The sequence below is a fragment of the Macaca nemestrina genome, chromosome 18, assembly GCF_043159975.1.
Source record: "Macaca nemestrina isolate mMacNem1 chromosome 18, mMacNem.hap1, whole genome shotgun sequence".
Taxonomy (NCBI): Eukaryota; Metazoa; Chordata; class Mammalia; order Primates; family Cercopithecidae; genus Macaca; species Macaca nemestrina.
In genome coordinates, this window is record NC_092142.1 from 29,851,140 (window position 1) to 29,864,005 (window position 12,866).

Consider the following 12,866-nt stretch of genomic DNA (forward strand, 5'->3'; position numbering starts at 1 on the left):
GCCCAACTCTTCTGTTAGTAGTACTGGAGTGTGAGCTTAATATTTGAAGAACATTAAACTACTAATTTAATATGATCCCACAACTGTTTCTGGTTCCAAATTGCTAGTAGAAACAAACTGTGCCAAGGGTGCCAATGTGGGCTCGTAGGAGCTCTCTGTTGTATGGTTCTTGCAGCAAAAAATAAATGTGTTCCCTTCCTAGAGTAAGCCTTTGAAGAAATCACTTAGCCAACTATACCATCATATAGACAATAAAATCTATAAAATCATATACATTAGGCAGCTTTAGAGCAATTTTTACCTCAGCCATTAATTCCTGATTGTTAGGCAGAAACGCTAATTGTCAAAAATGTGGCATTGCCTGCATATGTATATTTATGGGACAGTATAGTGACAAGTGACCTGGAAAATATAGTTGGACACTTTCATCTCATAGGAATCTAAGTGAATATGGTGGCTTTCCATTTCTCCATGTCATGAAGCTAAAGTGTTCTAAGTCCTGGATTAAATTCCATTGCCAAAAATGATGCCTGAATACCAGCTAAGTAACATGAGATAGCAACTGCAAAATTATTGTGTGAAATTTTACAAGATATTCTGGTATTGAAGATATTCTGAGAAAACTTTAGGGAATTATCTTTATTATTGGAGAGAGTATTTTTCTAGGCATTTGAGAGTGTCCCTACAGTAAGTGACATCTCAGGAAAAAGATCAACATAGGATATTTAATGCAACCTCATGGTCGTCATAAAGTGATTAATGTGGTGATTTTTTTCTTGACAATAGAGTGGTGGCAATCTTGTACTGAGAGGAAGAGTTAGTCTCATAAGAGATCTCCAGGATGGAAAGTAAGCTTGGAGAAAGCCAGGACCATTTTTAGGTGATGAAGTTAGTAGAGTTTTGGTAAGCACAATATTGCCCCCTAAAGACGTCCATGTTAATTCTTAGACTGGGAATATATTAGAATTCAATGCAATGGAAATATAAGGTTTCAGATGAAATCAAGATCGCTAATCTGCTGATTAAAAATAATGAGACTATCATGAATTATTTTAGTGGGTTCAGCATAGTCATCAGAGTCTAAGACCATAGAAGAGACATGAAGAATAGGATGTTTTCAAGTTATGGGATGTGAGAAAGACTCAACTGGATTTTAAAAACTATTTATTTTAGTTATTCTTTCCACATTAGCATAAATATTCATTCACTTCAACTATACAAATACCGCTGAGTAATTTTATATGTCCCTCACCATTCTGGGTGCTAAATATAAAATGAGGGAATATAAAGTGATGATATCATTTCTAGAAAGGGAGGCATAGGTATGACAGAAGTTTAGAAACTGTGCACTCTACACAGGCGTAGATGTATCGATGTTTTACATATGCAAGTTATTTGATGTAGAAAATAGTGCAGAGGTTGGATTACGCAGAATTTATATGAGATAGAGCTAACCAATAAGAAGTGGGTACAATTAAAATGATGATCATGAGCATATGGATCTCTAAAAAAAATTGATAATGTGAAACCTATTTTTTCCCAGCTTATGAAATACGTTTCTTTGCCATTAAGATGAACACACTTTCCATTTATCTTGTGCTTAAAAATGCCTTTTTTCCCCAAGCTGCTATTGGACTTTCAGCCAACATTTTATGTCTTTTCTTCCACATCTTCACACTCCTTCAGCATCACAAACCTGAGCCCCATGACCTGATCAGCTGTCACTTGCCCTTCATTCATGTAGTGATGTTTCCCACTGTATTGGATGTTCTGCCTCCAGATGTGCTTGAGTCACCACATTTGGGGAATGACTTCAAATGTAAGTCATTGTTCTACATAAACAGAGTGATGGGGGGCCTAAGTATCTGTACCTTCTGTCTCCTGAGTGTCCATCAGGCCAGCACCATCAGGCCTAGCAACTGCTGGTTGGCAAGATTTAAATATAAATTCACAAATAACATTATCAGTGTCATCTTTTTGTTTTGTCCACTTAATTTTTCTCTCTGTAGTAGCATAATACTCTTCACTGTGGCTTCTTCCAACGTGTGCCAGACCAACCTGCTTCAGGTCAGCAAATACTGCTCACTTTCTCCCATGAACTCCATCATCAGGGGAGTGTTTTTTACTCTGACAATATCCAGAGATTTCTTCCTTGTAGGAATAATTACACTGCTCTCAAGTGTGTACATGGTGATCCTTTAGTCCAGGCATCAGAGGCGATCCCAGCACCTCCACAGTACCAGCCTATCCCCAAGATCCTCCCTACAGAAAAAAGCAACTCAGACCATCCTGCTACTGGTCAGTTTGTTTGTGGTCATGTATTTGGTGGACCTCATCATCTCATCCTCTTCAACCTTGTTATGGACGTATAACCCAGTCATCCTAAATGTGCAAAACCTTGTGGTCAGTGTCTATGCTACTGTCGCTCCATTGGTACAAATCAGCTCTGATAAAAGAATAGGTGATACACTTCAAAATATGCAATCAGGTTGCTATAAACTTTTCACAAGTTAGTGATGAAAAATATTTCTAAAAAATAAAGTCTTCTCCTATAAATTGTTAAGTAATCCCAAATTTAAGTATCTGATTTAAATAAAATGTATGAAATCATACTTTGATTATATTTAAATACTTTTGAAATTGATGCATCCAAAGACTATGTAATTTCTTTAGTTCAGTGTCCACTGTGAGTCAATATTCCCCTATCAAGACTCTCACACACTTATCTTCATTTAATCTCAGTAGAGGAAATGTTTCTGTCTTGAAGTATGTCCTTAACAATCTTCCATTGGTAATCAAATTTCTCAATATTTTTACTTTCGGAAATATTTTAATCTACTCTTATATATAAAAGGCACTCTAGCTAAATATCCAGTTCTATGTTTTATGCCATGCTTTTTCATTCAAACTTTTCTGATTGAAAAAAATTATGTCAATTTGAATTTTTTGTTTAATCTAGAATTTATTTTTCAAGGGTTTTAAGTGAAATTTACATGTGGCTAGATATTATTTTGGTCATGCTTAATATTTTCTCACCTTTATTGGGGAACGATTGACAAAATCATATACATTTAAGATTTCAATGTGATGTTCCAATATATGTGTAACTGTGAAATTATTACCACAATCAAGCTAAATACATGTTCGTCACTTCCTATAGTTATTGTATTTTGTCTGTGTGTGGTGACAACATTTAAGATCTACTTTCTTAACAATATTCACTTCCTTAATACCTTATTTTTAACTATAGTCTCCATGCTGTATATTAGGTCTCCAGTATTTAATCACAAAAACAGGTGTGTGCCATTTGATCCATATCTCATTACCACAAACCCCATCTTCTGGTCACCAACATCCTACTTTATGTAAGTATAATTCAAACACTTTTAAAAATTCTATGTGTAACACAGATAACTCAGTGTTCATCTTTCTATGTCTGGCTTACTTCACTCAGTGTAATGTCCTCAAGGTTGATCTATGATTTTGCAGATGGCAAGATTTTCTCTTCTTTTAAAAGCCTGAATTGTTTTATTATTGGAGACAGAGTCTCTCTGTTTCCCAGCTAGGAGTGCAGTGACATGATTATAGCTCACCATAACCTCAAACTCCTAGGTTCAAGTAAATCCTCCTACCTCAGCCTCCCAAGTAGTTACGACTACAGGCATGTACAACCATGCCCAGCTTATTTGTAGAGATGGAGTCTTGTTATGTTACCCATGCTGGTCTTAGACTCCTGGCCTCAAGCAATCCTTCCATCACAGCCTCCCAAAGCACTGGGATTATAGGTTTGAACCACAACCCCCAGCTATATAACATTTTCTGTATTCACTTACATGTTGATGGACATTTAGATTGCCTTCATATCTTGTCTATTGTAAATAATGCTTCAATAAACAGGAATGAAGATAGGTCTTCAAGATGGTGATTTTGTGTTTTTGATTATATACCCAAAAGTGAGATTGCTGATCAAATGATGGTTTTATCTTCAATATTTTTATGAACCTCCATACTGTTTTTCATAATGACTTTAACAATTTACTTTTCCTGTGGTAGTGGTGCTTCTTCACTCATAAATCTGGGAAGAAGACAAGAATTTCCACTTTAAATACTCTATTCAGCACTGTACTGGAGATATTAGCTAGAAAAACTATACAATAGAGATAAATAAATGTTTCCAGATTGTAAAAATAAAAGTAGAACTATTTTTGTTGTAAATGACATAATCTTCTACACAAAATTACAAAAAGAACTCACTAAAATACCACTAGAGTTAATAAACAATGTTATCAGTGTCATGAGATATAATATCCACATACCAAAGAAGACTGTACTTTAAATAAAGGCAGTCAACAATAAAAATAAAATGAAGAAAACAATTCCACTTATCATCACATCAAAAAGGACTGTTTGGGGGCAGTCCTGTGTGAAAATTTCCTTGCCCTTGCTTGTGGGGCAACTCTAACAGTGTTGAGCTAGAGGAGGAATTGCAGTAGTCAGTAGGATTTTTAGGAACTTACTACAGAAAAGAGAATGCACTATACAAAAGATTGGATTCTGTCTCCCCTGACTTACAGTTTAGACAAAGAATGGTGGCACAGCTTGGATGTCAAATTAGATTCAATGGAAGGTGAGAGAGCTGCTCTGAAATGCAAAAACTGCAGAGGGATAGTGAGATCCTCAGACACCTGTGAAAACGAAATTAGAGAGGAATATAATGGGAAATCTAAGGCCCTGGGAAAAAGCCTGGGTGAGACTCTTAAAAAAAATTAAGAGAGTTAAATGTAGAAAAGAGATATTGAAGAAAAGAATAAAAACCACAACACAGGCCCAGACAGTTCCAGGCCTAGAAAATACCTGAGAATTCCTTATGCCTTCATCATAGGACAAACTCAAGGCTTAGAGGCCTGCTAATTAGTAAAGGTCTTCCTTACCAGTCGACAAAAAATGGGAGATGTGGCTGCTTTACTTCATACCAAATTTTTGACAAAAGGTTACAAAGCATACAAAGAAAAAGAAAAACATGATCCACTGAAAGGGAAAAACGAATCTCCACAAACTAATTATATAGAAACACAGACATGCGGATACTAAATAAAAGACTTAATATTTGAAAAACATTAAGCTATTAATTTAATATGATCCCACAACTGTTTCTGGTTCCAAATTGCTAGTAGAAACAAACTGTGCCAAAGGTGCCAATGTAGGCTGGTAGGAGCTCTCTGTGGTTTGGTTCTTGCTGCTAAAATAAATGTAGTTCCTTACTAGAGTAAGCCTTTGAAGAAATCAGTTAACCAACTATGCCATCATATAGACACTAACATCTATAAAATCATATATATTAGGCAGCTTTAGAGCAATTTTTACCTCAGCCATTAATTCCTGATTATTAGGCAGAAATGCTAATTGTCAATAATTCGGCATCACCTGCATATGTATATTTATGGGATAGTATAGTGATAAGTGACCTGGAATATATAGTCAGACACTTTCATCTCATAGGAATCTGAGTGAATATGGTGGTTTTCTATTTCTTTATGTTATGAAGCCCAACTGTTCTAAGTCCTGGATTAAATTCAATTGCTAAAAAATGATGCCTGAATACAAGCTAAGAAACATGAGATAGTAACTGCAAAATTATTGTGTGAAATTTCACCAGATATTCTGGTATTGGTGATATTCTGAGAAAACCTTAGGGGAATTATCTTTATTATTGGAGAGAGTATTTTTCAAGGCATTAGAGAGTATCCCTGTAGTAAGTGACATCTCAGGAAAAAGATCAACATAGATTATTTTGATACAACCTCATGGTTGTCATGAAGTGATTCACGTGATGATTTTTTTTTTTTTCTTGACAACTGAGTGGTGGCGATCTTGTATTGAGAGGAAGTGAGTCTCATAAGAGATCTCTGGGATAGAAGGTAAACTTGAAGACAGCCAGGACCATTTTTAGGTGATGAAGTTAGTAGAGTTTTGGTAAGCACAATATTGTCCCCAGAGATGTCTATGTTAATTCCCAGATACTGAGAATATATTACAATTCACAGCTATGGAAATATAAGCTTCCAGATGAAATCAAGATTACTAATATGCTGATTAAAAATGAGGAGATTATCATGAATTATTTTAGTGAGTTCAGCATAGTCACCAGAGTCTAAGACTGTAGAAGGGTCATGAAGAATAAGATGTGTCCAAGTGATGGGATGTGAGAAAGAGTCAACTGGAATTTAAAAGCTATTTATTTTAGTTATTCTTTCCACATTAGCATAAACATCGATTCACTTCAACTGCATAAATACTGCTGAGTAATTTTATATGTCCCTTACAATTCTGGGTGCTAAATATAAAATGAGGCAATACAAAGTGATGAAATCATTTCTAGAAAGGGAGGCATGGATACGATAGAAGTTTAGAAATTGTGCATTCCACACAGGCATAGATGTGTCAATGCTTTATATACATAAGTTAGATGATGCAGAAAATAGTGCAGAGGGTAGATTATGCAGAATTTATATGAGACAGAGCTAACCAAAAAGAAGTGAGTACAATTAAAATGATGATGATCATATGGCTCACTAAAGAAAAAAACATTGGTAATGTGAAATCTACTTTTTCCCAGCTTATAAATCATGTTTCTTTGCCATTAAGATGAACACACTTTCCACTTATCTTGTGCTTAAAAATGCCTTTTTATGCCAAGCTGCTATTGAAATTTCAGCCAACATCTTACGTCTTTTGTTCCATATCTTCAAACTCCTTCAGGATCAAAAACCGAAGCCCCATGACCTGATCAGCTGTCACTTGCCCTTCATTCATGTAGTGATGTTCCTCACTCTAGCAGATGTTTTGCCTCCAGATGTGCTTGAGTCGCCACATTTGGGGAATGACTTCAAATGTAAGTCATTGTTCTACATAAGCAGAGTGATGGGGGGCCTACGTATCTGTGCCACCTGTCTCCTGAGTGTCTGCCAGGCCAGCACCATCAGCCCTAGCAACTGCTGGTTGGCAAGATTTAAACATAAATTCACAAATAACATTGTCAGTGCCATCTTTTTGTTTTGGCCACTCAGTTTTTCTCTCTGTAGTAACATAATACTCTTCACTGTGGCTTCTTCCAATGTGTCCCAGATTGACCTGCTTCAGATCAGCAAATAATGCTCACTTTCTCCCATGAACTCCATCATCAGGGCAGTGTTTTCTATTTTGACAATATCCAGGGATTTCTTCCTTGTAGGAATTACGCTGCTCTCAAGTGTATACATGGTGATCCTTTTGTCCAGGCATCAACGGCAATCCCAGCACCTCCACAGTACCAGCCTCTTCCCAAGATCCTCCCCAGAGAAAAGGGCCACCCAGACCATCCTGCTGCTGGTCAGTCTGCTTGTGGTCATGTATTTGTGGACCTTATCATCTCATCATCTTCAACCTTGTTATGGACGTATAACCCAGTCATCCTGAATGTGCAGAACCTTGTGGTCAGTGTCTATGCTACTGTCGCTCCACTGGTACAAATCAGCTCTGATAAAAGAATAGGTGATACACTTCAAAATATGCAATCAGGTTGCTATAAACTTTTCACAAGTTAGTGATGAAAAACATTTCCAAAAATAAAGTCTTCTCCTATGAATTGTTTCAGTAATCCCAAATTTATCTAAATTTATTTTATCTAAATTAATGTACGCTTTCATTATGTTTACTTTTGAAATGTATGCATCTAAGGACTGTATAATTTCTTTAGTTCAGTGTCCACCATAAGTCAAAATTCCCCTATCAAGACTCTAACACATTTATTTCATTTAACTTTTGTACCAGAAAATTTTCTGTCCTCTTGAAGTAGGCCCTTAACAATCTTCCACTGGTAACCAAATTTCTCAATATTTTTACTTTTGGAAATATTTTAATCTATTCTTTTATATCAAAGGTGCTCTAGCTAAATATCCAATTCTATCTTTTATGCCATGCTTGTTCATTCAAACTTTTCTGACTGAAAAAGTTATGTCAATTTGGATTTTTTTTTGTTTAAACTAAAATTTATTTTTAAAGGGTTTTAAGTGAAATTTACATGTGGCTAGATATTATTTTGGTCATGCTTAATATTTTCTCACCTTGACTGGAGAATGATTGACAAATAAAATTACATATATTAAGATGCACAATGTGATGTTTTGATATATGTGTACATTGTGAAACTACTACCACAATCAAGCTAAATACATGTTCATCACTTCCTGTAGTTTTTGCATCTTGTCTGTGTGTGGTGAGAACATTTAAGATCTACTTTCTTAACAATATTCACTTTTATAATACTTTATTATTAACTGTAGTGTCCATGCTGTAATTAGGTCTCCAGTTACCCTAAATCCCAGCCCCTGGTTACCAACATCCTACTTTGTGTAACTATAATTCAAACCCTTTTAAAAATTCTATGTGTAACATAGATAACTCAGTGTTCATCTTTCTGTGTCTGGCTTATTTCACTCAGCATAATATCCTCAAAGTTGATCTATGTTTTTGCAGATGGCAAGATTTTCTCTTTTTTTAAAATGCCAGCATTGTTTTACTATTGGAGACAGAGTCTCTCTCTGTTGCCCAGGCTGGAGTGCAATGACCTGATTACAGCTCACTGTAACCTCAAACTCCTAGGTTCAAGTAATTCTCCTATCTCAGCCTCCCAAGTAGTTACGACTACAGGTGTGTACAACCATGCCCAACTGACTTGTAGAGATGGAGTCTTGTTATGTGACCCCTACTGGTCTTGGACTCCTGGTCTCAAGAAATCCTCCTATTACAGCCTCCCAAAGCACTGGGATTGTAGGCTTAAACCACCGTGCCCAGCTATATAACATTTTCTGTATTTACCTACATGTTGATGGACATTTAGATTGCCTTCATATCTTACCTACTGTAAATAATGCTGCAATAAACAGGAGTGAAGATATGTCTTCAAGATAGTGATTTAATGTTTTGGAATATATACACAGAAGTGAGATTGCTGGATCAAATGATAGGGTCTTTAAAATTTTTTGATGAACCTCCATACTGTTTTTTGTAACGGCTTTAACAATTTACTTTTCCTGTGGTAGTGGTGCTTCTTCACCCATAAATTTGGGAAGAAGATAAGAATTTCCACTTTAAATACTCTATTCAGTACTGTACTGGAGGTATTAGCTAGAGAAACTATACAATAGAGATAAACAAATTTTTCCAGATTGTAAATAAAGTAAAACTACTTTTGTTGTAAATGACATAATCTTCTACACAAAAGCATGAAAAAAACTCACTAAAATACTACTAGAGTTGGTAAACAACGTGATCAGCGTCATGAGACATAAAATCCATATACCAAGTTAGATTATACTTTAAATAAAGGCAATCAACAATAAAAATAAAATGAAGAAAACAATTCCACTTATAATCACATCAAAAAGAACTTTTTGGGGACAGTCCTATGTGAAAATGTCTTTGCTCTTGCTTGTGGGGCAACTGTAATGGCGTTGAGCTAGTGAAGGAATTGAAGTAGTCAGTAGGATTCCAAGGAATCGACTACAAAAAAGAGAACCCCAGTGAGGAGGTCCCTGAATGCCCACAAAGGTCTGTGTGGGTTCTATAGCCCAGATTCCCTTCCTGATGCCTGCAGGCCACCCTGGGAGTGCTGAGATGCTCCAAAAGCTTCAGCAGACTTCAGAGCCTGCATGTGGTTTGAAACTGCAAAGGGTCACTATCTAGTAATTAGAGAAATGCAAATCAAACCTACAATGAGATATCATCTCACTGTAGTTAGAATGACTATCATTGAAAAGATAAAATATAAGTGTTAATGAGGATGTAGGGAAAAGGGTGTCCTTACACCCCATTTAGTGGGAATGTAAATTAGTACAGCCATTATGAAAAACTGTAAGTTCCTCAAAGCATAAAAAATAGAATTACCACATAAATCAGCAATCTCCTTACTAGGTACACACACAAAGAAAATAAAATCAGTATGTCAAAGTGATATCTGCATATGTTGATTGCAGAACTATTTACAATAGCCAAAATATAATCAATCCAAATGTCCATCAAAAGATGGATAAGTATACAAAATATGGTATATGTACACATGGAATGCTGTTCAGCCAGAAAAATGGGTGAGATCTGGCCATCTGCAACAATAGGATAAACTTGGAGTACATTATGTTAAGTAAAAATCAGCCAGCCACAGACAGGCAAATACTGCATGATCTCACTCGTACGTGGAATCTAAAAAAGTTGGTCTCCTAGAAGTTTAAACTACCATAGTGGTTACCAAAGGCTGGGGAGGGTAGGGGAGACAGGGAATTTGGGAACAATTTGTCAACAGGAACAGTGTTACAGTTAGAATAAATAAATTCTGGTGTTCTACTACACAGTAGAGTGACTATATTAGCAGTAACACATTGTACGGGTCAAGATAACTGGATGAGAGAAATGTTAATGTTCTCAGCACAAAGAAATGATAAATAATTAAGGTTACAGACATGCCAGTTACCCTGATTTGATTATTACATGATGTATGCATGTGTGGAAATATCACATCATACTCTACAAATATGTAAACTATTATTTGTCAATCAAAAAATAAAATACAACAAAAAGGAGTGCCAACAAAAGTTGTTAAAAATAAATAAAATGGTATACTGAAACAAAAATTAATAAAACAAAATCTGGTTGACTGTTGGATTCTCCAGCTATCATCTTCTCCCTTTTTACTCCCAAATACCTCACATACTTCGACTATCTTTAGGAAGTGAAGTACCAGGCTGGGCAACATGGCAAGACCTGGTCTTCACAAAAAAAGAAAAAATTAAAAATTAGCCACGTATGGTGATGCATGCCTGAGGTCCCAGCTACTCAAGAGGCTGAAGCAATGGAATCGCTTGATCCCAAGAGGTCGAGGCTACAGTAAGAAAACAGAGACCTCCTTGCATGTGAGTGTGTGATAACTCACACATATATTTCTGGCTTAGAATTTGAGGGAGGAAGAGGAATAATCTCTTATTTTAGGCAGGAACCTCTGAGAATAAGGACAATGTTTTAATAAAGCAGTAAAACTTCAGGATACTTTCTTCCTTCTTTCTCCATAATGGGCTAATGACTTATTTAGGACTTTCTACTTTACATTTTTTTTTTCTTTTTTGAGACAGAGTCTCTTGCTCTATCGCCCAACTGGAGTGCAGTGATGTGATCTCGGCTCACCACAACCTTCACCTCCTGGGTTCAAGCGATTCTCCCGCCTCAGGCTCCAGAGTAGTTGGGATTACAGGTGCCTGCCACCACGCCTGGCTAATTTTGGTATTTTTAGTAAAAACAAGGTTTCACAATGTTAGGCTGGTCTTGAACTCCTGACCTCAAGTGATCCGCCTACCTCAGTTTCCCAAAGTGCTGGGATTACAGGTGTGAGCCACCTCTTCCGGCCTACATTTTCTCTCTTTGCAGATAATGTGAAAAAGTTCTGCTGACATGTTTTGTGACAGAGATGTGTAGAACTCACCACGAAGTGAGCTGCTGGTTCCCACCTCCCTGCTCAGGGAGCAGCTCCTACAGTAGATCTTCAAGCTGCAGTTTCCTTAGGGCTTCTGGCCTCTCTGACAGTCCACAGCCATAAGGGACAGCGATCTCAGTTACAGAGGGACTTGAATGTTTCCCAGAGTGAGTCTGCTGGGTGGGGTCACTGCAGTGTTCTGGAAGGGTCCTTGATTGAACATTTGGTGACAGGGCACAAAGTCCACCCCCGAATGTTTTCCTAATAAAATGCACATTTGGTGCATTTTGAGCGCATTGTGTAGGCTAAGACGCAGACCTTTTGGCACAGACTTTCTTCTTGAATATTTTTCCCACAGGGCCTGGCACATAATAGTGCTCAAAAAATAGTATTTTCCCTTCCGGAGGGTCACAATAAATAACTACAGGTGGGAAATGATAGAAAAGAAAGAGGCAACAATATACAATTGAAGTGAGGATTAGAAATTCTTGTTGATAAAGCTAATTTTGAATTTGTACCCCAAAGAGTTTAAAATGCCAACGACTAACAGACATTTATGAGGTTGCAAGATACTAGATGAAAAAGAAACGACTTACTGAAATGCCGAAATTCCCACCGCTTGTAAGATGACAAAACTGATTGAAATCGGTTGTAAGATATGTGAACAGAATGAGACAGCTGCTGTTACAGCCTAAATTTCCACCACATTTTTTGTATCAACTACCCCCAGATACGCAGACTGGATCCAAGAGCTAATATAAATAACTGCGCATGCCCAAGGACTTCCGTGCCCTCCCATTTCGTTCTGCCAATCGCCTACTCATCTCAGAATCCACCACCTGACTGTTTTCCGAACAAAGTTAACTACCTTAAAGCCAACAGGCGGAGATTTAAACTAGGCTCTTGCCACCTGTGAGCCAATTTTTTTTTTTTTAAAAAAAACACCCTTTTTTCTAAAAACCCAGTGTCATGAAATCGGCTTGTAGTATATTAGGCAGCCATCCCCTATCGCTTGGTAACAGTTTGAGCCACAATTTGAGGCTAAATATGCATTTATTTTTATAAAATAAACATATCTGTACTTTTATATTATACTTTTAAAAAATCTGTTTTTATTGTGATTATTTTACGGTTATTTAAAACAACCTCAGTGACTCCTTTTTTTTTTTAGACGGAGTCCTGCTGTCGCCCAGGCTGGAGTGCAGTGGCATGACCTCAGCTCACTGCAACCTCCTCCTCCAGGGTTCAAGTGATTCTCCTGCCTCAGCCTCCCGAGTAGCTGGGATTACAGGCACCCAACACCACGCCTGGCTAATTTTTAAATTTTTAGTACAGATGGTGCTTCACCTTGTTAGCCAGGCTGGTCTTG

The 12,866-nt window shown here is 36.9% G+C and overlaps 1 long non-coding RNA gene across 1 annotated transcript in view; it reads right to left on the reverse strand.

Annotated features, from left to right (window-relative positions):
* Positions 1-12,330, reverse strand: part of LOC105482981 (uncharacterized) — a 43,790-nt gene extending 31,460 nt beyond the window's left edge. The window contains exons 1-3 of the long non-coding RNA XR_987963.2: positions 12,094-12,330; positions 4,573-4,685; positions 3,834-4,075 (exon numbers count right to left, since the gene is read on the reverse strand). This is a non-coding gene — a long non-coding RNA (uncharacterized lncRNA). The remainder of the gene's footprint in view (positions 1-3,833; positions 4,076-4,572; positions 4,686-12,093) is intronic.
* Between the last annotated feature and the right edge of the window lie 536 nt (positions 12,331-12,866).